Source organism: Silurus aristotelis (assembly GCF_946808225.1).
Source record: "Silurus aristotelis genome assembly, chromosome: 3".
Taxonomy (NCBI): Eukaryota; Metazoa; Chordata; class Actinopteri; order Siluriformes; family Siluridae; genus Silurus; species Silurus aristotelis.
Genome location: NC_139576.1, coordinates 25030461 through 25052702, shown reverse-complemented (window position 1 = coordinate 25052702; position 22242 = coordinate 25030461). Strand labels below are relative to the sequence as shown.

The 22242-nt window shown below is 38.5% G+C and overlaps 1 protein-coding gene across 8 annotated transcripts in view; it reads right to left on the bottom strand.

Annotated features, from left to right (window-relative positions):
* Nucleotides 1-21251, bottom strand: part of adarb1b (adenosine deaminase RNA specific B1b) — a 171358-nt gene extending 150107 nt beyond the window's left edge. For 3 of the 8 annotated variants that reach the window (XM_083537516.1, XM_083537520.1, XM_083537521.1), the window contains exon 1: nt 20649-21251. The gene's annotated coding sequence lies outside the window, so the exon portion shown is untranslated. Of the gene's footprint in view, nt 1-113; nt 418-20648 lie in introns of all 8 variants that reach the window. The other 5 variants (XM_083537523.1, XM_083537513.1, XM_083537514.1 and 2 more) reach the window with 3 other exon arrangements.
* Between the last annotated feature and the right edge of the window lie 991 nt (nt 21252-22242).

Here is a 22242-nt window from a genome sequence, read left to right as displayed (position 1 = left end):
TCTTAAGATAATAAACAAGTCCTCTTTGTCTACAAAGGTTAAAAAGATAAAACCCAATCCAAGTGCAGCAAAACAGATAAACACACACACACACACACACACCCCACACTGACCTTTGAAGTCTGGAGCAACTCACTAGTAAAGGTGATCCTTTTTAGCTTGGACTAATTCCACATCGACATCAGATAGCGAGAGCTCGGAGGTGAATGATGTATGGAAACCGGCATGAACTCTGCCTGGAGGAGAGGGAGGGAAAGAAAGAGGGACACAGATGGAGGTGCGTATGTGATGTACTGCTTCGGAGCTGTGATAAAGCCTCCTCTCACTTTCCCTCTTGCTCTAGCTGTCAGTGTGCTCTGCAGAAGCAGCAGCAGCAGCGCTGCAATCACCGGCCTCAGTCATGTTTCCACGGGGACGCTGAAAATCAGATAAAAGGCTCTAACTAGATAAATCCCTGTCACAGCAATGTAGAAATGAAACATTTTGGCTAAGTATTTGCCTTCGAAACAAATTTACCGATGTCTTGAGTCCACCCAATAGTGCAAGCCAATTAATACATAGTAAATACCTGAAACTTGTAGGAGTGAGTGTATCTGATGGAAGTAAGGTTTTAACATCACAGGACGCATGACTGCGCTGAATTGGGTCACTAAACTTTTCTGAGAGTTCTGAGATTTAGTAGTTTGTTTATAGTCAGTAATTTCATAACACGTAATGGCTAAAATGTAGGTGGCAGTAGCTGCCTGCATAAAGATTTTACAATATTTAATTCAAGGTTATGTATTAAATCAATGACCTCGGGTTTTCATTATTTCCTCTCGAAGAAATGTGCTGGAAGCTGCCGTTAATAAAACCATAGCAAAGTCAAAATTTTGAGATCAAAATATCATGTAAATATCAGGACTTGGAAACAACTAATTCAAGTAAATAATCAACTAAAATTTGACCAAACACTCAACTAAACTTAAACACAGCTGACTCACAATTACACTTAAACTTCAACTATACCAACTCAGGACTTAAAGTCTCAAACTCAAGCTGGAAGGCTCCTGGCATTTGATCCTGGATAAAAACATGAACAAATCTTTAATAAATTATAATGAACCCCACTTTGACCAACAAGCATACATATACTGCTTTGTTTCTCATTCCCATAAATTCCCACAATGCTGTGTATCTCCTCATATAATACCATAGCAGCATTTTACAAGGTACAAGCAAAATCAATTAAAGGAATGACTAAACAGGTGACTCCGCCCTCTGCTCCCAGAGTTAAACTTCAGCACGTTGACCTCAGACTTAATAAAGGGTCAGGTCAATTGACTTGACATTTTGGCAATTGAGACTTGAGTCAAACTGCAGCTAAAAGTAGTCAGCACTCAGCTCAGTTTACTTGAGACTCGACTCAGCCGCCAGTGACCCGAGACTCGACTCAGCCGCCAGAGACCCGAGACTCGACTCAGCCGCCAGAGACCCGAGACTCGACTCAGCCGCCAGTGACCCGAGACTCGACTTAGCCGCATGAGACCCGAGACTCGACTCACCCGTCAGAGATTCGAGACTCAGATTCAGAGCAAGAGGCTAATAATTCAGATATGCAAAAAGTGAATTCTGAACATCTCTATCGCAATCATCGTGTCATCATATCGCCATCATAATACAATGCTTATGCAGTATTCTCTCTAATAATATCATATACATTGCAAAATGCAAAAGTACTAAAATAATAACATACGTACTTGTTCCAGTGCACATGTTGCACACTCAAACCCAAATCATGATCATCCTCGTCATGCATTCCACCTCACCACAATTTTGGTTCTGACAAAAATTAACAGCGCGATCATTAACATTACTGTGAAATCATAAAAATGTTGTAAATAAAGCTTGTGCAGAAACGTATGCACATGTGCATACAAGCTCACACAGAATATTACAAAGGCTATTCTTACAGAAATCAGAGTTCCAACCAGAAAGAAATTCAAGCTTTAAAATAAATTCACCTCTTCAATTAGTAACAGCACAGCAATTTCTCTCTTTTACACACACAGCTTGGACTGCCCAGCACTGTGGCATTATTCCAAATATAATACCTAAGACCAGATGTGATGCATCATTCTCTTCTTCCAATCTAATTTAAAGCTACAGTCCAAGAAGGCTTTTGGGAGAGGGGAGCGGTCAATACTGAAGAAAGAAGAAACAAAATACTGCAAGCTGGTGCATGTGTACCTTACAACACTTATTCAGAATTAAATCACAGACTACGTTGTCAGTTTCAAAATGTCAGGTTGAAATTACTACACACTACACCGACTTATGATAAATAAGGCCAAAGACCCGCCCACAGGTTTCCCATGCACCTTGAACACATATTCCAAGGCAAAAAACCTAAACACAATAACAAATAATCTTCTAATGTTCTTAGCTCAGAAAGTCAACTTTTAATTAGAGCTATATTTATTTCGATAATTTTTTTTATTTAGCAATTTTAACAATGGACACCGTCCTCAAGCAGCTTTACAGAAATAAATAAATTATAAAAACAAATATACAATTCAGTAGCCATCCTTATGTGGTTGACACCAACTGACACCAATCCTCTTCTTCTTCTTTCGGCTGATCATCCATCTCCATACCTCCCTGTCCACTACATCTGCCTCTTTCAACCCAACTACCTGCATGTCTTCCCCTCACCACATCCATAAACCTCCTCCTTGGTCTTCCGCTTTTTCTCCTGCCTGTTGGCTCCTTCCTCAGCATTCTTCTACCGATATACCCCGTGTGCCCCCTCTGCACGTGTCCAAACCATCCCAATCGCACCTCCCTTACCTTGTCACCAAAACGACCTACATGCATGCTTCCTCTAATAACCCTTTTATCCAAACCAAAAAATATGTATAAAAATAGCTAGGTCAGCCACTAAGTAAATGCCACTGTGGTACTTCCCCAAAAACCATTAGAACAAAATTGGAGGCACGCAACTGAAAAAGATGTCTTTGTATGCAAAAGCGTTGAATTCACCCTTCACTTAAACTATGAGCCTTAAACCTGTTCCAGCATGACAATGGCTCTGTGTACAAAGCCAGCACCATGAAGACATCGTTTGCATGGGTTGGGGGTGAAGATTTTAAATGGACTGCTATAGAATGGAGGTTATTATAACAGCAAATCTTGAATCCAATATTCAAAAAGAACATACAAACCTTTATAGTTGGTTGTCCATATAGGGTAGATTTCTAGTTAGGTGCACAGAGTAGCAGAAACATACATAAGTATTTAAATTTCATCCACTTCTAACAAAGTTTAACAAAGCTCATCATGTTTGTACATTCGCCAAGTTGAAGGCCAGCTATGAGCTTTTAGCTTTTGATCTTATCATAAGCAAAAAGATGTAGACCATATTGATTGCTCTAATTCGTTTCCACACACTCGCATGATTCTTTGAAGATAATCTGCCATTTGTTCACTCTAAATACAGAACTGTCAAACAGAAACTTAGACACTGGAGGATTCTGTGCTAGCGTTAAAGCATCAAATTGCATTGCACAGCCAGGTTTTCTTTGGATGTTGAATCGACGTCTTCGCCAGGCAACTATGAAACTTTACAAAAAATGAACAGTCCGGACACAAGAATTATTTATTCTGCACATCCAGGCTACTACCAAAGACCAACTCTTTCTGTTCAGGTCTCTGATTGAGCTCATTGGATAACCCTGACCGACAAACCATCAATCGCTCAGCTACGGCCAACCATGGGTCACAAATCAGAGACTAACACCTGACACACCCTCCAGAGTTCACTTCATCTGCTGCTAGCCTTTAATTGTGCCCAGCATGCAGCCATTGTGGGCTATTATTCTGAAGGTCATAGTGAAGACATCTTGGAGTCCCTTGCCTTTTGCTTTTTTTTGCTGCTGCATACAGACCAGCGGGGTTCACGGCCCGTGCCATTACCACCTCATTAAAAAATCATGGCTCTACTTAAGAGCCCTCTGTCTCTGTGTTTAACAGGAGAGATTTAAAGCTAACATGAGATGGCCTTCGCTTAAAAAGTATGCGAAGAATTTCAGCATCAGACAGGAGAGACTGCGCTTATATTTTGTAGGCGCTGCGAGAACTGTGCTGTTCTTTGTTTGAGCATGACTGTGAGGCTGGATTATATTCTCCTGGCTCTCATCAGGGCTTCGACAGCAACGTAGATGAAAAAAATTTTTTTTATAAATAAATAAAAAAGGGCAAAGATTTTTAACGAGAAGCTTCTCTCATACTCAAGATATTCAACAGTTCTTTTTAATAGGGAAAAACTCTGCAGATGCTTACAGGCTGAAACAGCCAAATAAGGATATGAACATAAATAAAGGCAGGCGAGAAATCACGTAGAGGAGAGAACGAATAAATATTAGCCCACATCTAGTTTTAAAACCATTAGACCCGAAGTGCCTCTAATTAAAATCACATCACAGAAACCCTTACAGATTAAGAGGTGTAAGATCAGAGGAGAATGAGATTCAATTACACAACCCTGTGTGCGAGACACAACTAAAAAAAAAAAAAAACCAGAAATACTGCTGGTGGTGCTAACTATGCGTGAGCTTCATCATGAGGTCTCACTGGAGGGAGCTGTCAGTCAGCTGAAGCGCTGAGAACATGTGAGGCAGCAGACAAGAAAAAGGGGGGAAAGAAAGAACAGGGGTGATGAGAAACAGGGAAATGAGGTGAGAGTCTCTGGGTGAGCCTGAAATAACACATACACCAATACATACTATTTATACCACATTCGATGAGTGGGAGAAAAAATACAAATGCATAAAAATACATTACAATGCTTTGTGCAATATTTTTTTAGATACACAATATCTATCTTGTTAACAACTGAAAGAAAAACTGTAATGCTGTTTTTTAAATAGCTGTGGAAAAAATTGAAAAAATATCTTTCAAAGTTCTATCAGCCTGCTATCTAATATCATTCCTATATTAACAACTAATCTAAGTATAGTAATAAATGAAATATTTATTAATAACATTCAAAATTTATTTTAGGAAATAATTACTAAGCAGTTTTCCAAAAAAATAAATACTTCAAATGTGTCTAATTACTGTAACAGTGAACAGGGACGGTTTTCCACCATGTGAAAGAGGAATTGCATTGCAACGCAAATCTCGCGGGAGGCGGCGGTTTTACCTGTGCAAAGAGTGGCGGTCAAATAAATATAGCGTTTGTCATGTGCGGTGTTTTACTTTAGCATTGTTTAATGGTTTATGTCTGTAAATATTCTGTACGTTAATCGTAGCCCTAATGTTTTGTGTACACTTTTACACAATCTTTATAAGCTGTGGGAAAAAAAAAACAAACAGGAGTGGGACACATTGCGGGAGCGAGTGGTAATGGTCAGAAATTCAGCGTGAGCCCGCTAAAAGTGTTTCTGAAATAAACTGTTTTGGTCTTATTTCGTATTTCTATCAAAATAAAATTGCTTTACAGGTGTTCAACATTTATAATAAATGAAAACAGATTGTGCAGCCTTTTTAAATAATAAATAAATAAATAAATTAATTAATAAATAAATAAATAAATAAATAAATAAATAAATAAATAAATAAATAAATAAATTAATTAATTAATTAATAAATAAATAAATAAATAAATAAATAAATAAATAAATAAATAAATAAAATAAAAAAATGGCCAAATGCTGTGGTATAACAGAAATCCTACACTTCAGCAAATATGATTCTGGAAAAATCTGTTTCACAGTGGGTAGCACGAAACAAACCTGTCTATAGTTATTTTGTTTATTCCTTCAGTATTGTATTGGCACTACTAGTAAAAACTGGTAGTAGTAATAACAGTTACTCCTAAACAATCAGTTTCTTGTGGTGACAGTGGTTACAAACGGTAATCTAAAAGGTACAATTTTGTAGAGGATCATCAACAATCATTTGCCAAATTCACAAATTAGAAAATAGCATAAATAAAACAGACGAAAGGAAACAAAAATCTGAGATGAACCAAAATTTCTTCTGAAATGTTTCCAAATCAATTATAATCTGACTTTCATACTGGCTAGTAAAGAACTATTGAAAGGTATCGACATATTCCTGCAATACCACTCCTGCAGTTTCTGAAATGGCATTAAACCTTGAAATAAGGCAGTATGAAAAAAACAAAATTATGTATATTTTAACTATATATATACACACACACACACACACACACACACACACACACATCATATATAATGTATTATGGTTGGTGTGTTGATGTTTCTACTGCACCCAAAACTTCCAGTTGAAATGATATTGAAAACCTACTTGCAAAGTAACAAAAAGGTCAAAAAGCTATTTTATTCTGTTCACCTATTAAAAGAAGGAGATGAAAGAAAAGGGCAGGTCTAATCAAGTCTTGTGTATTCTCATTAAGAAAGAAAATGATCCCCAACAGATGCCTCTCACATTTTTACACAATCTATGAGAAACTGATTTAAAATCAGTCTGAATTGTACTCGGTTACTCATCAGAAGATCGGAGGCTCAACCTGATTCTGTTTGGCCCTCATGCAAAACGCTGAACCCAATTTCCTAACAAGCGGTGATATGGGGGAGAAGGAATTTCACTGTGCTATAATGTGTGAAAAAATAATAGCCTTCTTCTTCATACATTAATATTTATCCAAATATTTAATTTGCATGAACAATACATTACACTGTCAGGTGAAAAATACGAGAATTAAATGGTAATAAACCAACAAAGAGATTGACAGGCAAATAAACAGTGCATAATCGTCCCCGCTGAGAGACGCAAAGGAAAAAACAACATGCTGCAAAAACCCCAAGGGCAAAATAAGTCATCTTTGTTCCATAAATAATAATGAATTGATCGCTAGTTTCCGAAAGGCAGGGGAGAACAAAATCAACAAGAACAATTGTCTACTTTATGTATGCTATAGTCTACAACTGAATCTATTCCACGCATGAGTGTAGCCAAACCCTGAGAACACCACCATGCACAAATAAATGAATGAAAGAAAAAAAAAATCCAGTCTGATGAGGGGGTGCATTAGAAACAGGCATTTTCTAGTAGGTGTAGCGGTGATGGGGTTATCTGTTAAATAATGTAAATGTGAGAGGCATCTGTTGGGGATCTGGATTTCAGAGGTGCTACAGCATGAGTCTGAAGGAAGAAAGAGCATTAGGTCTGTGCTTGAGGTAAAAAGATAGATGGCCCGAGTGCAAAATCTGAACTCCATCCAATTACAATGGCAAGCGGTCTAATCCACTTAAAATGCGATGTGAAAATGTAGATTATTCAGTAAAACCAGTCAGAGCTGCTTGCAAAAAGCAGATCAAATTCAACGAAGAGAAAACAAAGTGAAAATGTTTGCCCTAAAACCCAGCATGCACCTGCCAGGTCTAGGAGTTCACTCTATTTCAGTACAGGCTTTGCTTTTTTTGGAGTCCTCATATTTCAGGTGCACCTGACTTGAAAATCTTTCGGCATCATCAATTTGGGCTGTAATACACAAGAGCGCTGTTCCAGGTGGCCGGTGTAGGAATGCCAACCATCTTCCCTCTCAAGTCATGCTGCATGATCAGACAGCGTTGCCTTACTCAATTTTTTTAAAATACTGATTAAAATCTACCGAATTTTTCGGACTATAAGCCGCTACTTTTTTCCCACATTTTGAACACCGTGGCTTAAACAACGCAGCGGCTAATTCATGGATTTTTCCTTCAAGCCAAAAAACTGAGCCCCATAACATAAGACCAATGAAATTTCCGAACAGAAACGAAAAACGCACTTCACCTGTGTTCTGAGCTGCACGGCATCGGGAGAAAAAACTTCCACCGGTGGTAATTTTTAAACGTACGACGATGCCAAAAGATAAACTCCCAAGAGAAATAGTTGTGAAAGGAAGGAGGAAGACAGTGAACAATAACTTTCTTGGTCGGCTACTGTTTAGATACAAGCCGTTGTAACGCGTTGAGTCTGGGTCATGGGATAGCTCGCTAACTCCAGTTGCAACAGAAATCATATAAGCACAGGCAGGTTTCCAAAACTCATGCTTTTTTTTATTTTTCTTGGCAACAGCGTTACGGGTTGGTCAAAGAAACTTAGTCAAAGAAATGAGCATCAGAAAATAATAAGGACATATTCCTCGGTCTTGCACACATGCAGTAATACCGGAAAAATGCGGGCGACAAGCTGTTCCCAAAATGCTGCTCTGCTCTTAAAGGAGCCACAACATATTTCACCCGTTACACCGTGTAACAGACACTGTCTTTCGTTAAAGCCTGTGTAAAGTTCATTAGTTTCAGTGTAGACACCTGCGGCTTATAGACAGGTGTGACTTATTTATGTTCAAAATAAAAATCTTTGTCAAATTCAGTGGGTGCGGCTTATATATATGCGTGCGCTTAATAGTCCGGAAATTACGGTACTTCTTTTTTCCCTCAGTGCTGCCTTTTTTTAACAACCATTCTCACTTTCTTCTGAAAATGACAATTTGATAAGTACTGGCCAGGCAGGAGATTTTATAAAAATGTCATGCTCAAAAAAAATAATAAACTCTTTTTTTTTTGTCGCATCCTGTGGGAAAAGAGTTTTCACACTTTTCTTCAGTTTAAGAAATGCTCCTGTCTACCATCTCCTGCCAAAACCAAAACTATAGCGAGCATTAGTCAAGTTTAAAATGCAGAACAAAAAAAATATGGTTGACATTTAAAAGATGTGTTGAAGGAACGATGCTTCCAGGGATTTTAAGTCAGTAGCTTAGTGCAGCCTATATAGACATGTCCTGCTTATCCTGCCCATCGGTCACATTTATTCACACCTGCACATTCATGTAGTAATCTAATCAGCCAATCACGTGGCAGCACAATGCAGAGCTTAAGATAATGTTCACATCAAACATCAGAATGAAGAAATAGTACAATCTCTGTCACTTTGATCTTCACATGGATGTAGGCACTAGTTTCAGTATTTCAGAAACTGCTGGATTCACACACAGCAAAATCAAATTGAGTTGACAATAAGCAAGATCAAAGGAAAATATTAAGATTTGGCTTAAACTGCTAGGAGTAACTACTGAAATTACTATTTACAATTGTGTTGGATGTTGCCCATCCTGAGTAGCTCATTCGAATATATTTTTCTGTTCATTATGGTTGTAAAGAGTGCTTATTTGTGTTACTATAGACCCTCTGCTCACACACTGTATTTTTCCTTTACACAGTTACACCATTCGGAGTAAACTCAGAACAGAGTTGCATGTGAAATTCCCAGGGGATCAAGCAACATACTTCTTCAAAGTGATGTTTTTAAACAGGCATGATTTACTGAGTAGGTAACTGCATGAAAACCTACAGACGTTCCTATTCCCTGTCTAATTCTTGTGCATCTTTTGCCTTTCAAATGGTTTGTTTGCCTATAAACAGAAGGAAAATGTGTTTTAAAAACAATAAAAGGCTGTGTTTTCAAACTTTGGACACTGTATATTAGATGCAAAATGATTTTTGAACAAAAATGTTAGAATAATTGTTTTAATTCATTTTCAGATTGGTTGATTAATATCAAGACACCATGATACAGTACATGTGATATTTGTATACTACTCTGAATTTCTGCAGTATAGGAAATCATGAAACACTTGTCAGACAACCCAAAATAGATCTGAACACAAACACACACAAACACAAACTGAACTGAACTTTGTAAAAAAAAAACTAATATAAATTTACTGGTTATTAGTTCTACTGTCACCTACTGTGTCTTGCTGCAGGATACACCTGTATATTAAAAAAAACATGACTTCTCCAACAATTCTAGGAGGAGCTTTGACTAATAACTGAGGTGGCAAAAAGCCACCGAAGCCGAGATCTGTGCTCTTTGAACACAAAAAGAAATGCTAAATAAAATAAAAAGACGTTCTCGTCCGACATATGACGGACATTTACCAACAATAAAATTCAGAATGAGCAGACGAATGCAAAAGGTTTTCCATTTGGTAATGTTTTCTTTTTACAGAAAATATTTATCCATGTCTGTTAAGTAATTAGTGTTTAGACTATCATGCATAATGGCCATGACAAGCCCGAACGACCGAAACGGGTGTGGCATTTCTATGTTGTCGACAGGCGTGTTGTAAAATCTGAACTGAAATGGCACCATTATGAAAATAACTTGCAAAATAATACTGTAACTATGCTTCTCCAATATTTATACATTAACGTTACAATTAAGTGACGATAAAATAAAGAACTTTCTTCAGCCCCACTACAAAACAAAACAAACAATAGCGTATTTGTCCGAAAAGATTTTTCTAAGTAACAAAATTGTCTTTACATAATGTACATATAGTGTAAATGTAGATATGTAGCTGTCCATAGAAATTCAATTCAAATAGAAACAAAATCCATAATTAACGTTTAAATGAGTTTTGCGTCAGCGTTTGCTGCAAAAACTCAGGAACCACAGCACGTAAAAAAATCGACTTAAATTTTAGCATGTGCATGTTTATTTTGTCACTTTAACATTATTGACCACCTACAGATCATCTCAGCTGTGGGGATTACATTATAATGCAACAGATAAAAAAAGAATGAAAATAATCTATTATATGGTCTGAGCATGACCTTTGACCTTGCTAAAGGAGTGCCTTTGACGAAGGTTGGATTGACGTTACATAGACGGAAAAAATCGCGAGCAAACAGAGCAGATGGCAGCCGATGCTCTAGCAGAACAGCTCCCTAAAACAAATCTACAATCGCTGAGTGAGAGAGAAATTTCCAGATGCTCAGTTTGGCCTTGGGTGCCTCTCAAGGCTACTGCAGACTGTGGGCCAGTTAGACACTGACACTGATAATATTTTCTTGCCATGATCAGCTTGTGTTTGTATCCCTGTTATAAGAAAAGTATTATGAAAAACAGTAAAAGAATGTATAACCTTATATTGATCAGTTATATTTCTCTTGCATGTGCCCTTAAGTTTGTAAAAACCTTACCATGAGATTCGGATGTGCTTTTTAAACATCTCATTCCACATTTACGAGTCTTTTGCTCGTTTTAATAAACTCCACTCTTTTGGGAAGTTGTTCTACAGCTCCACAAGGGCATTAGTAGTAAAGTAAGGTACTGATGTAGTTTGAGGAGACCTGGAGTACTACAGTGTTCAATCAATCCCAAAGGTGTTCAACAGGATGGAGGTCAAAGCTATATAGCAGGCCACTCAAGATCTTTCACTCCAACGCATGTAAATCATATCTTCATGGAGCTAACAGGTTAAGGTCGTCAAGTTCAAGTAAAGGGAAAATGTATCCAAAGACATCCTATACAATTGCGTGCCTCCAATTTTGCGGTAACAGTTTGGAGAAGAACCGCATATGGATGGAAAAGTCAGGTGTTCCAATATCTTTGTCCATATAGTGTTGTCCAACAGTAAACATATATACTGTTTTAATCTCGTTGGAACAATCTATGAAAAAACATTTTTAACATCATTGAATATAGCAATAGTCTAATTAACTTAGTATAGTCAAAGCCAAAATTTGTACTTGCAAACTTAAAAATTCACATAATTAACAGAAATTGCTTTTTGTTTAGATCCTATGTGCTATGATGCTAGGTTGTGTTCATGGCTGCTAGTTTGTTTCTGCTGAGTGAAACAGATAATGGCCTTCCATTTCATTCCCTGCCATAAAAACAGTATTGCACAACAATGGCTAGCAAGCTAGCAGCAAATCTTGGCTGCTTAACAAAATGGGCTATAGCTAACATTATAGAAAAACCATGGCTAGTTCGCTAACTGAGAATTTTTCCATTAACAATGCTGACTGAATCCATGCCATTTTGTTCAGGCTTGAAGAGAAAGGCTAAAATTATTCTGATATAGCAGATTTATTCTTATTTAGTAACATGGCACACCAAAAAAACTGATCAAACACTCATAGCATTAAATAGGTTTATTATAAAACCACAGACTGTAGCTTATTTTATCCTACACATTCTCTCACAATCTGCTGCTGCTGCTGCAGCAAAAAAAAGGTTGGAAACTCAATCCTGCTTACAGAATGTACTTATTTAAAACTTGATTGTTCCTTTTTGCTCATCAAGTTCATAAAGGAAATCGGCCAAAAGCCTGATATTCAAATATGACAGCTGGAATTACCATTGTATGTATAATGATTTGAGCTGTGCTACCTGTATGTAACACTATGTTCAGCTGTCCAAAAAACTCTGTCGGTCTATACCATTTTTCTCAGAATTCACAACAGGGAGGATGGAAGTGATCAAATCTAAGCACTTGTTTTCAAATTTTCTAAGATGTGCCTGTATTATTTGTAGAATACATTATGTGACTTTGTGTCAGTTTTAAGTGATGGTAGTATACCGGTTCAAGCACACACATTATTGAGTTTAGTGCTGCAAGCACCTAGCCTGGATGAAATGCCAAGCTGACACTGAACAAAAGCTTTTGCTAGCTTCGCTTAGATTCATACAACAGACTCACAGTGTAGCTGAACCAATGACAGGTTCATTACCCACAACAAAATACCCTTTCTCCCTCCAAAAAGCATGCATTTTATGGGTATCTGGAAATTGCAGGTTATGAGTACCAGCTCAACAAGCTACATGAGATTGGGTTATTGGTGAATCTGAGCTCTTCACACTGACTCAACTTCAGGAGAAAGAAAAAAAAAGGAGAGAGCAAAGGAAAAAAAGAGAGCTACAAAAAAAAAAAAAGGCCCTCCCTTCAAGATCATAAATCATTCCGTACAGTACAGGACAAACAAAGCTTTTATCAGTGGAACATCAGACACCTTTCACCTCTCAGGGATTGTTCCATCTGCTGGTTTATCCAGACTCCATCTCTCACAGGACCAGCAGTCATTCAGTATTTGTCACCGGTATCTGAGTCGCTTAACGTCCAAGTCTGTGTCTTGTTGGCTATTCATTAAATACTGATTTCTAGAGCGTTCTGGTAAGCAGCGAAAAGATTTTGCTGTTTCGCTTTCACACGAAACTGCAACAGCAAAACATTTCCGAAAAAAAAATCACTTGTCTGCCTGTACATGTTCCTATTATAAAAGAGCATAATGAGAAGGAGAATGTAAGCAGCGAATGACGAAACAGTGTTCCCCACTCTCACACTCAGCCTGCAGTCTCAAAGTTGTTAGAGTTTTAAATAAAGCAACCATTCCCTGCAATGTGCAAGACAAGATACATGCCTGGACTAATCCCGGCTGAGCCCTTACGACAATGGCTTCAATAACTGAAATTCAAACTGGTGAGTGAAGGTGTCGGAAGTTAACAAATCCCAAGAGATCATGATTCAAAGCAACACTGCAGGAACGAACACATTGTGAGCCACTTCAGGCTTTAAACTCTTCTGTTAGAAAGGAAAAAAAAAAAAAAAACATTTAATAGATTAAAAAGCTCACAAGCAGAGTGAGCAAAATCCCCAAACTCATTACCAGCTATAAACATGATTTGTACATCATCGAATAAAAAGAAAAAAAAACATGGTGACAAGTTGGGGTGGTGGTTTATTATAGTAAGTATTTGGAGGGAAAGATCGAAGCAAACCACCAGAGAGATTAACAAAGATAAATTGTATTTCAGGCAAATTATATTCAAGTAACAATGGTCATTTATTTCTCAGCAGCTTTAACAGATTTGGCACAGAAGATGGCACAGTGTACGTATTATAACCTTCTATTCATTGAGAATAAACTTATTATCTCATCACTGGTACGCTGGTTGACAGATACAGACTTTCTCATGTGCGTGAGCTCAGATTTAATTCTACTGAAAGTCTGTGCTTGTTTGGGAGAGATTATGAAACAGATCGCAAATTGCACATACACAGAGTCCTGTTTCAGCAGCTGGCTCTTTTACCTGACAGTCATTATGCAATGGCTCTAAATACAAAGAAATGGTCTCAGCAGTAGTAATCATCATGACCTGCAGGATGCGACTCGGATGGGTTTTACAAAGGGTGAGATGGGGCAGCAGAGATGTGGTCTCTGGGAGCCTCGCAGGACGTCCCTGGCATTTTCACAGTGGTTTCATCGACAGATCAGAATCTTATTGTACCCTCCCATATACAGTGCCTTGCGAAAGTATTCAGCCCCCTTGAACTTTGCGACCTTTTGCCACATTTCAGGCTTCAAACATAAAGATATAAAACTGTAATTTTTCGTGAAGAATCAACAAAAAGTGGTACACAGTCATGAAGTGGAACGAAATTTATTGGATATTTCAAACTTTTTTAACAAAATTATTCAGCCCCTTTACTTTCAGTGCAGCAAACTCTCTCCAGAAGTTCAGTGAGGATCTCTGAATGATCCAATGTTGACCTAAATAACTAATGATGATAAACAGAATCCACCTGTGTGTAATCAAGTCTCCGTATAAATGCACCTGCACTGTGATAGTCTCAGAGGTCCGTTTAAAGTGCAGAGAGCATCATGAAGAACAAGGAACACACCAGGCAGGTCCGAGATACTGTTGTGGAGAAGTTTAAAGCCGGATTTGGATACAAAAAGATTTCCCAAGCTTTAAACATCCCAAGGAGCAGTGTGCAATCGATAATATTGATATTCAAGGAGTATCAGACCACTGCAAATCTACCAAGACCTGGCTGTCCCTCTAAACTTTCAGCTCATACAAGGAGAAGACTGATCAGAGATGCAGCCAAGAGTCCCATGATCACTCTGGATGAACTGCAGAGATCTACAGCTGAGGTGGGAGACTGTCCATAGGACAACAATCAGTCATATACTGCACAAATCTAGCCTTTATGGAAGAGTGGCAAGAAGAAAGCCATTACTTAAAGATATCCATAAAAAGTGTTGTTTAAAGTTTGCCACAAGCCACCTGGGAGACACACCAAACATGTGGAAGAAGGTGCTCTGGTCAGAACTTTTTGGCAACAATGCAAAACGTTATGTTTGGGCGTAAGAGCAACACAGCTCATCACCCTGAACACACCATCCCCACTGTCAAACATGGTGGTGGCAGCATCATGGTTTGGGCCTGCTTTTCTTCAGCAGGGACAGGGAAGATGGTTAAAATTGATGGGAAGATGGATGGAGCCAAATACAGGACCATTCTAGAAGAAAACCTGATGGAGTCTGCAAAAGACCTGAGACTGGGACGGAGATTTGTCTTCCAACAAGACAATGATCCAAAACATAAAGCAAAATCTACAATGGAATGGTCCACAAATAAACATATCCAGGTGTTAGAATGGCCAAGTCAAAGTCCAGACCTGAATCCAATCGAGAATCTGTGGAAAGAACTGAAAACTGCTGTTCACAAATGCTCTCCATCCAACCTCACTGAGCTCGAGCTGTTTTGCAAGGAGGAATGGGCAAAGATTTCAGTCTCTCGATGTGCAAAACTGATAGAGACATACCCCAAGCGACTTACAGCTGTAATCACAGCAAAAGGTGGCGCTGCAAAGTATTAACTTAAGGGGGCTGAATAATTTTGCACGCCCAATTTTTCAGTTTTTTTATTTGTTAAAAAAGTTTGAGATATCCATTAAATTTCGTTCCACTTCATGATTGTGTCCCACTTGTTTTTGATTCTTCACAAAAAATTACAGTTTTATATCTTTATGTTTGAAGCCTGAAATGTGGCAAAAGGTCGCAAAGTTCAAGGGGGCCGAATACTTTCGCAAGGCACTGTATACACACACACACAAACAAACACGCACACTCTGCCTAATTTATCAATCTTTTTGCATGGTTGTGTATGTGTTTTCATTAAACAAACCTAACAAAAAACATTACTACCTATTTAATAAACCTGCGGGTAACATCATTCCATAATAGGCAAACTTTACAGAAAGCTGAAAATGACAAGTAAATGATGAAAGCGGTAAAATCTTCGAGAAATGCAGCTCAGCAATTTCAGCATGTCAGCGACTACAGTCACACAATAACTTTCTACCATTTATTTTGTCCGAATAGCAAGTGTAATTTGTCTTCATTTACTGATTCTTTTATTTTTTTGTGATTTTTGTGCATTTAGTGTCTTATTATACATATTTTTACACCAACTCAGGAGCTCTTGTACAGTACCTCCACACTGCATGTTCATGAATACCATATCTCTTATATACTATTGCAAACAAATTGTGAATAAATCTGTTTGTATCCAGCTTGATGAATGAGGCTGACTGTCTTGCTGAACCACTCGGCTGCCCAATTAGTCAGTTCCTGCAAAAGGCCGTTTTCCGGTCTCCTGCAGAAAGGCAATACTTTCAGTCCAATAAATCTACTCTTAAAACTCTTATTCGCTACGCTTACGCTTGAGTCACACTTTCCAAACTTTAATGCAGATCCCCAGTGAAACATAGGCCACGACAAAGAAGAAGGCACAGAGAGCACAGTTTTACTGCATGGCTTAATATAGAATTCGAGCATATTATTTCCAAACCACCTGCTCCAATTACATCTCAATTCAATCGGCTAAAGTGGGTAATAACTTATTAATTACAAAAATTACCCGTTTTTATTCTTCAGAAAAAATTCCCTCATACAAAATTAAGAAAGAACAAAGACAGCTTTGTTCTACTTTCCAAAAAATTTAAATGTATATATATGTATGTATATATATATATATATATATATATATATATATATATATATATATATATATATAAAAAAGCAGAGAAGTGTTGCATGCTTTCCAAGCCTAATTGTCTGCTATGTTACCCAACCGCGCTCCTTCCACCCAACAAAGCAAAGAAATAAAAGGGAAAACAATGACAGAAGGCCTCTTTATCAGCATTCTTACAGGGTGCAATGTTTTATGTTTCCCTCTTCCTTAGCTTCAGCAGCATATCCATGAGCTTACTGCTTTTCCTTATGCCTTGTGGTTTGACCTGTTAAATATTAAGGTGGTGATATTTCTTGTGGAGACTTAGAGAAAGGAAATACATCACTTTTCACACACAACACATGGCAAAGCTCACTGGCAGCTCTCGGTTTATTATTTCGGTGCATCCTACCATACATTAACTGTATTTACTACTGCTGCAGAAAATCAAATAGTCTCTGAGGACGGAACGTAATAATATTAGTCCTGCGAGCCCACTCTGCAGCAACTGTCAGATATTTACTCTACACAGAGAAAAGGAAACTAATTTAATTTGACGTGTTTGCCGCAAAACACCGCTCGAGAGAATAGCATGTGTGACATAGACGCAACCTTCAACCCTGAACTTCACCTTTAATGAAACCGCCGATAATCAAAGTGGCTTTTCTGTGGCCTCGAGCTAAAGTCCTCGCCGGTTACCCAAAGCTGACCGAGCTCGGTTATCCCCATCAGACAGTCGAAACTGATTAACTGATGTGCACTGCATATACACACACAAGGTTCCAGCCCATATACACTGTTAATGAGCTCCCTGTGTGATAGTGTTTGACAAGCTCAAGGCTGGAAGGTCAAGCCACGTTCCATGGAACATCCAGGAGAGGATATGAGCCATTTGAATACATGCAAAATGCTTTGAAACATTAATATAACTAGAACACCGCAATTATATTACTATATACTGCATTGCACTTCCAATATGACACAATAAAAAAGACTGGTCTGCAGTATTTGAACAGAAATTGCCACGATTTAGTGTCACATTTAGTTTTTTTCATATACAACGTTTTAATAGATTTCATTAATACTACTACAAACCAGAAATTAAATACCACAGTTCTGGTGAATACTGGAATCATAGTAGTGAGGTGATACATTTGATTAATTTACTAAAACAGCAGCTCTAACAGTAGAGGCTGCTCTGATACAAACCACTAAATTATATTCAGGCATTATTATTCGTATAGATTGCACAGCAACCTGTATAGTGGATGCAAGAGGTATTCTGTAAGGAAACACATTTTTAAAAGAAGTCTACAGTGTCAGGTTTTTCTAAAAAGTCTTTGTAGCAATTCAGTTTGAGAGAGAGCGAGAAACACTAGTTAGGGTACTGTTTATAGCTGCTTAATAAGCCAGCCCTAGTAAATGCATAGTTCTGGTTGGTTGACAGACGGTCTAAAGTGTACGATTATTATATTTTTTTGCAGAGAAGTTCCAGGCAGTTCTTGACCACATTACAGTTCCATGTCACTTCACCAAATTAATTGAAACAAGGATCAAAATAACAGAAAATTTTAACAATGTATTTATTACTGCACAAAATACACAGAATAAACAAATACTGACTTATGAAAGAGAAAAGAAAAAGTGCAAACAAAATAAATAAATAAATTCCTGTCTCGTTAGTGCAATCATACATGCTCTCTGGCATGCTCTTTTTCTTACTCTCTCTCTCTCTCTCTCTCTCTCTCTCTCTCTCTCTGCAATAACTGCGTATCACTGTCTAGTTAAAACTTCCTAATAGCAACAGATACATTAAAAATTCACTCTACACACAAGAGTATTTTTAAGGACATAACCATGAAAAATAGACATCTGAACAATTAATTGAGTAGTGGCAACTGTGAAATATGTGGAATAATTGACTCTGCTTTGCATCTGCATTCGTTGCCTTTTAATAATCTAATGTCCCATCTCCAATTTTTCCTTAACACAGAACACTGTGAGAACAGGTACACATTTTTGGGGGGGATGTTCCAAAACTTTTAGATAATGTCAAACCCATAATGTCAAACAGACAGATAAAGCATGACCTGTCACTTGGTTTCTGGGACATCCCTAACTTATAAAACTAAACATTACAGAGAAACAAATTTAAAGCATGACTTCGGTTCCTGCTGTTAACTGTTTATCTAAAACCACATCCAACGACATGCACTATTTAAGGAATTTTCATATTCACACATCGTAAATGATATTCAGCACATATTTTCTTCTCCATGGCAGTACATGAGATTAGTGTCCAGACAAGATAGCCAGGAGAATGCGGAGCACCCTTGATACACTTTGTGGGAATTGATGAGAACTTTATTTTCCATTTTAGACAGTGGTTGTCTTCTTTGGTCAAAAGAGTAAAGCAAAAGTGTGTGAGCCATAGTAGTTAAACATCCTCGTTCTAAAAATAAAAAAAAAGACAAAATAGGACAGCATGCAAGAAATTCTCAGGTTTAAAGAATGAGCTGCATGCAGATAGTAATTAGTGATGTTTTATAATTCTTCTATCAAACGTATTTATTCATCATGACAACCCGCTAATAATGTGCACGGCAGCTTTTATCTGGGGCCTAGTATGAGATTACTTTGCTTAAGGCATTCGTGACCAAATCTGCTCTGGTAGTAGACAACGTCCTCAGCTGTCTTTTCAGTGGCAAAGTCAGTAATGCGGCACGGCCGCTGGGTGCTAAACAGTGTGTGTGGTTCTGCGCTGAGGACTCATGGCTCTCATATCTACTCCAGAATCTGGTTTAACACACAACAGAGAGAAGCAGGAATGAACTGTTATTGTGGGTGGCAGAAAGATTATGCGGCTCTAGTACAATAATAAGAAGGAGAACGGAATAGCGGTTTTGGATATTTTATTTCGCTGCGTGCACAAATCTATTTCAAGATTTCTAATGGAAGGAGAAAAAGCGAGGGGATTGCAAGTGATTGCAAGCTGTTTTATGGGACTTTTTAACCACAGAAGTTGAACAGAAGTCTAAGAAAACAGTCCCAGCAAAACATGAGTACGTCGAGTACGTAGCAATTCAATTACTGGATCCTAAAGAACGCAGTATGTAGCACAGGTCCAATTGGGGAAGTACAGAACTGCTTTGGTTTATGTTAAGGCCAGCGAAATGTAAAATCAAGGCAGTTGACAGCTACCAGGTTGCATCAATGTAGTAGTGTTATCTTTTGCAAAGGGGGAAATGTATATAATTTATGTACAAAGCACAAACAAGGTAATTGACATTCGTGATCTTTAATGATCTTACACTACAAGTAGCTTTCTATTACTACTATTTAGTGACATTACCTTAAATGTCCTAAAGCATGAACAGATGCCCTGATTTGAACTAGCCTGAACCCCATTTCAATGATGTTGAAGCCTGCACATGACACTCTGAACAGTGCTGTTTCCACATTGCAGAGCTTCATCACGTTCTAAATTACAACTTACTGTTTCAAATCCCTGTTCAGGTGCATGCTGAGGAATAGAGCCCTGTGCGCTTTAGGATTAAGACAAACACCAATTAGGAAGAAGTGTGTGTGGAACAGGTGCACAGCTCTACTGCGCTTTATACGCATGCACATGGACTGCAATAGTCTCTTCCTACGTTTTGCGTATGTAAACAACGGGCCTTATGTTCGAACCCTGTATGTTTATTGTACACGCGCGCACACACACACACACACACACACACACGCACAAGCAAGCGCGCGCGCACACGCAGCCCGTGCACGGTCAGCTTTCGGACTCGATCGCGCTGAGCGGAACTGCATTATGACAGACTTCCCGATGACAACAACGTGCCTCTTTCACCGCAGGAGCCCCGATGGAAGAAAGTTTATCGTTATATTGTGAACCGGATCGAAGCGTCAACGTGTCACCAAAGCAACGCGGAACGCGTACCCGAGGCGTGCAGGCACGAGCGTTACATAAACCGACCCGAGCGGAAGAACGCGCGAGCCCCACGCAAATCGCCACGGAACACGCCGTTACTTACCGTGGCGCGCCGAGCGCTACCGCAGTCAGTCGTCTACGCTCGGGACTCATGGAAGCCAGCGCCGCCGCGTCCCACTCTAACGAAGAGCATCTGAGAAGAAAAAAACGCCGCGCTCGGTGGATCAGCAAAGCGCGCACACACACACACACACACACACACACCGTGTTTGATCAAGCAGCGGCCTTAGGATCCTGTCGGGAGCGAGCAGCGTGCAGGAGAGAACCTCATCCTGATTGGTTGAACTGCAAATAGGAAACGCCCACAACCAGGAAACCAAAGAGCGTCGTGCTCAGGGAGGATGGACTCCGAGCGCGCGGATCTGATTAGTCAGAAGGATACGAGCATGGCTCTACGTCCCAAACAGCGTACAAGCCAAATGGCGTCCAAACGTCACGCTGTGCCCCATAGAGAACCCCATTCTCACTACAGTAGTCACATGGACATTACTAAGGGGTTTAGAGTTAGTAATGAGCTTTTACTGTGGTAAAGTCCACGAAAAATGTATGAATAAAACAAGAAGAGTAGACCCACAGCAGTAATAAAAAACTCTATATTACTCATTTCAGCCAAAACAAAAATTTACACAAGTCACTCTGAAAATTTTTATTTTTTTTTAGTGACCCTGCGAAACTTTGAAGCGTATTAATAATGAAAAAAATATACACCATAAGTCTCCTTAGATTTGCCTCTTTATGTGCTCTCTCCATGGGTCACTTGTCAACTTCTCTATCTTGGTAATATGGTGAGATTTCATCACTGAGTTTGCATCTACATTGGCTTTCCACAAAGTGCAAAGAGCACAGGTATTCACTACAACCTTTGTAAAGGTCCTGTTTCATAATTAAATTTTCTTTAAAAAAAGGTCAAAATAAACAACTGACATATTTGAATGGTTGCAAATGAGCTTTGTCCAATAAAATACACTGTATGGACAAATGTTGTGGACACCTGACCATCACAAACATATGTAGTCTTTTACCCAAACATTTGCCACAGTGTTTAAATCACAGTTGTATCAAATGTGTTTGAATACTATAACATTAAGATTTCCCTTCATATGAACGACATACCCCCAAACCTGTTGCAGCTTGGACCCCACTGAACAACTGTTTTAATGAACTGGAACACCAACTCCTCAATAATGCTTTGCTGAATGAGCACAAATCTTCACAGCCATGCTCCAAAGTCTAATGGAAAGCCCTCCTAGAAAATTCGAGGTTATTAGAACAACAAAAGGTGGACTTAATTTGAAATGAGTATGTTGTGTACATGTGGTATACTAAAAAGTATGTGGGTGTCATGGTCAGGTAATGACAAACTTTTGCTATAAAGTACTTTTCTAGGTGTATATCTGGGCCATGATCATTTTGGATCCAAAAATTAGAAATAGGACACTGTACAGATATCAGGAGCACAATAACACAAGGACTGTACATGCAGGGTGTATAGACTATTAATATGTTTAATGTTATCATAATTGTTATGACTTATATTTGGTTTGGATGATTGTTTATTTCATTTGCTAAAGACATAAAAAGTTCACAATTATTTCCCAAGCACTACAGAATGGCTGTGTGCCTCATAGAAGACTACA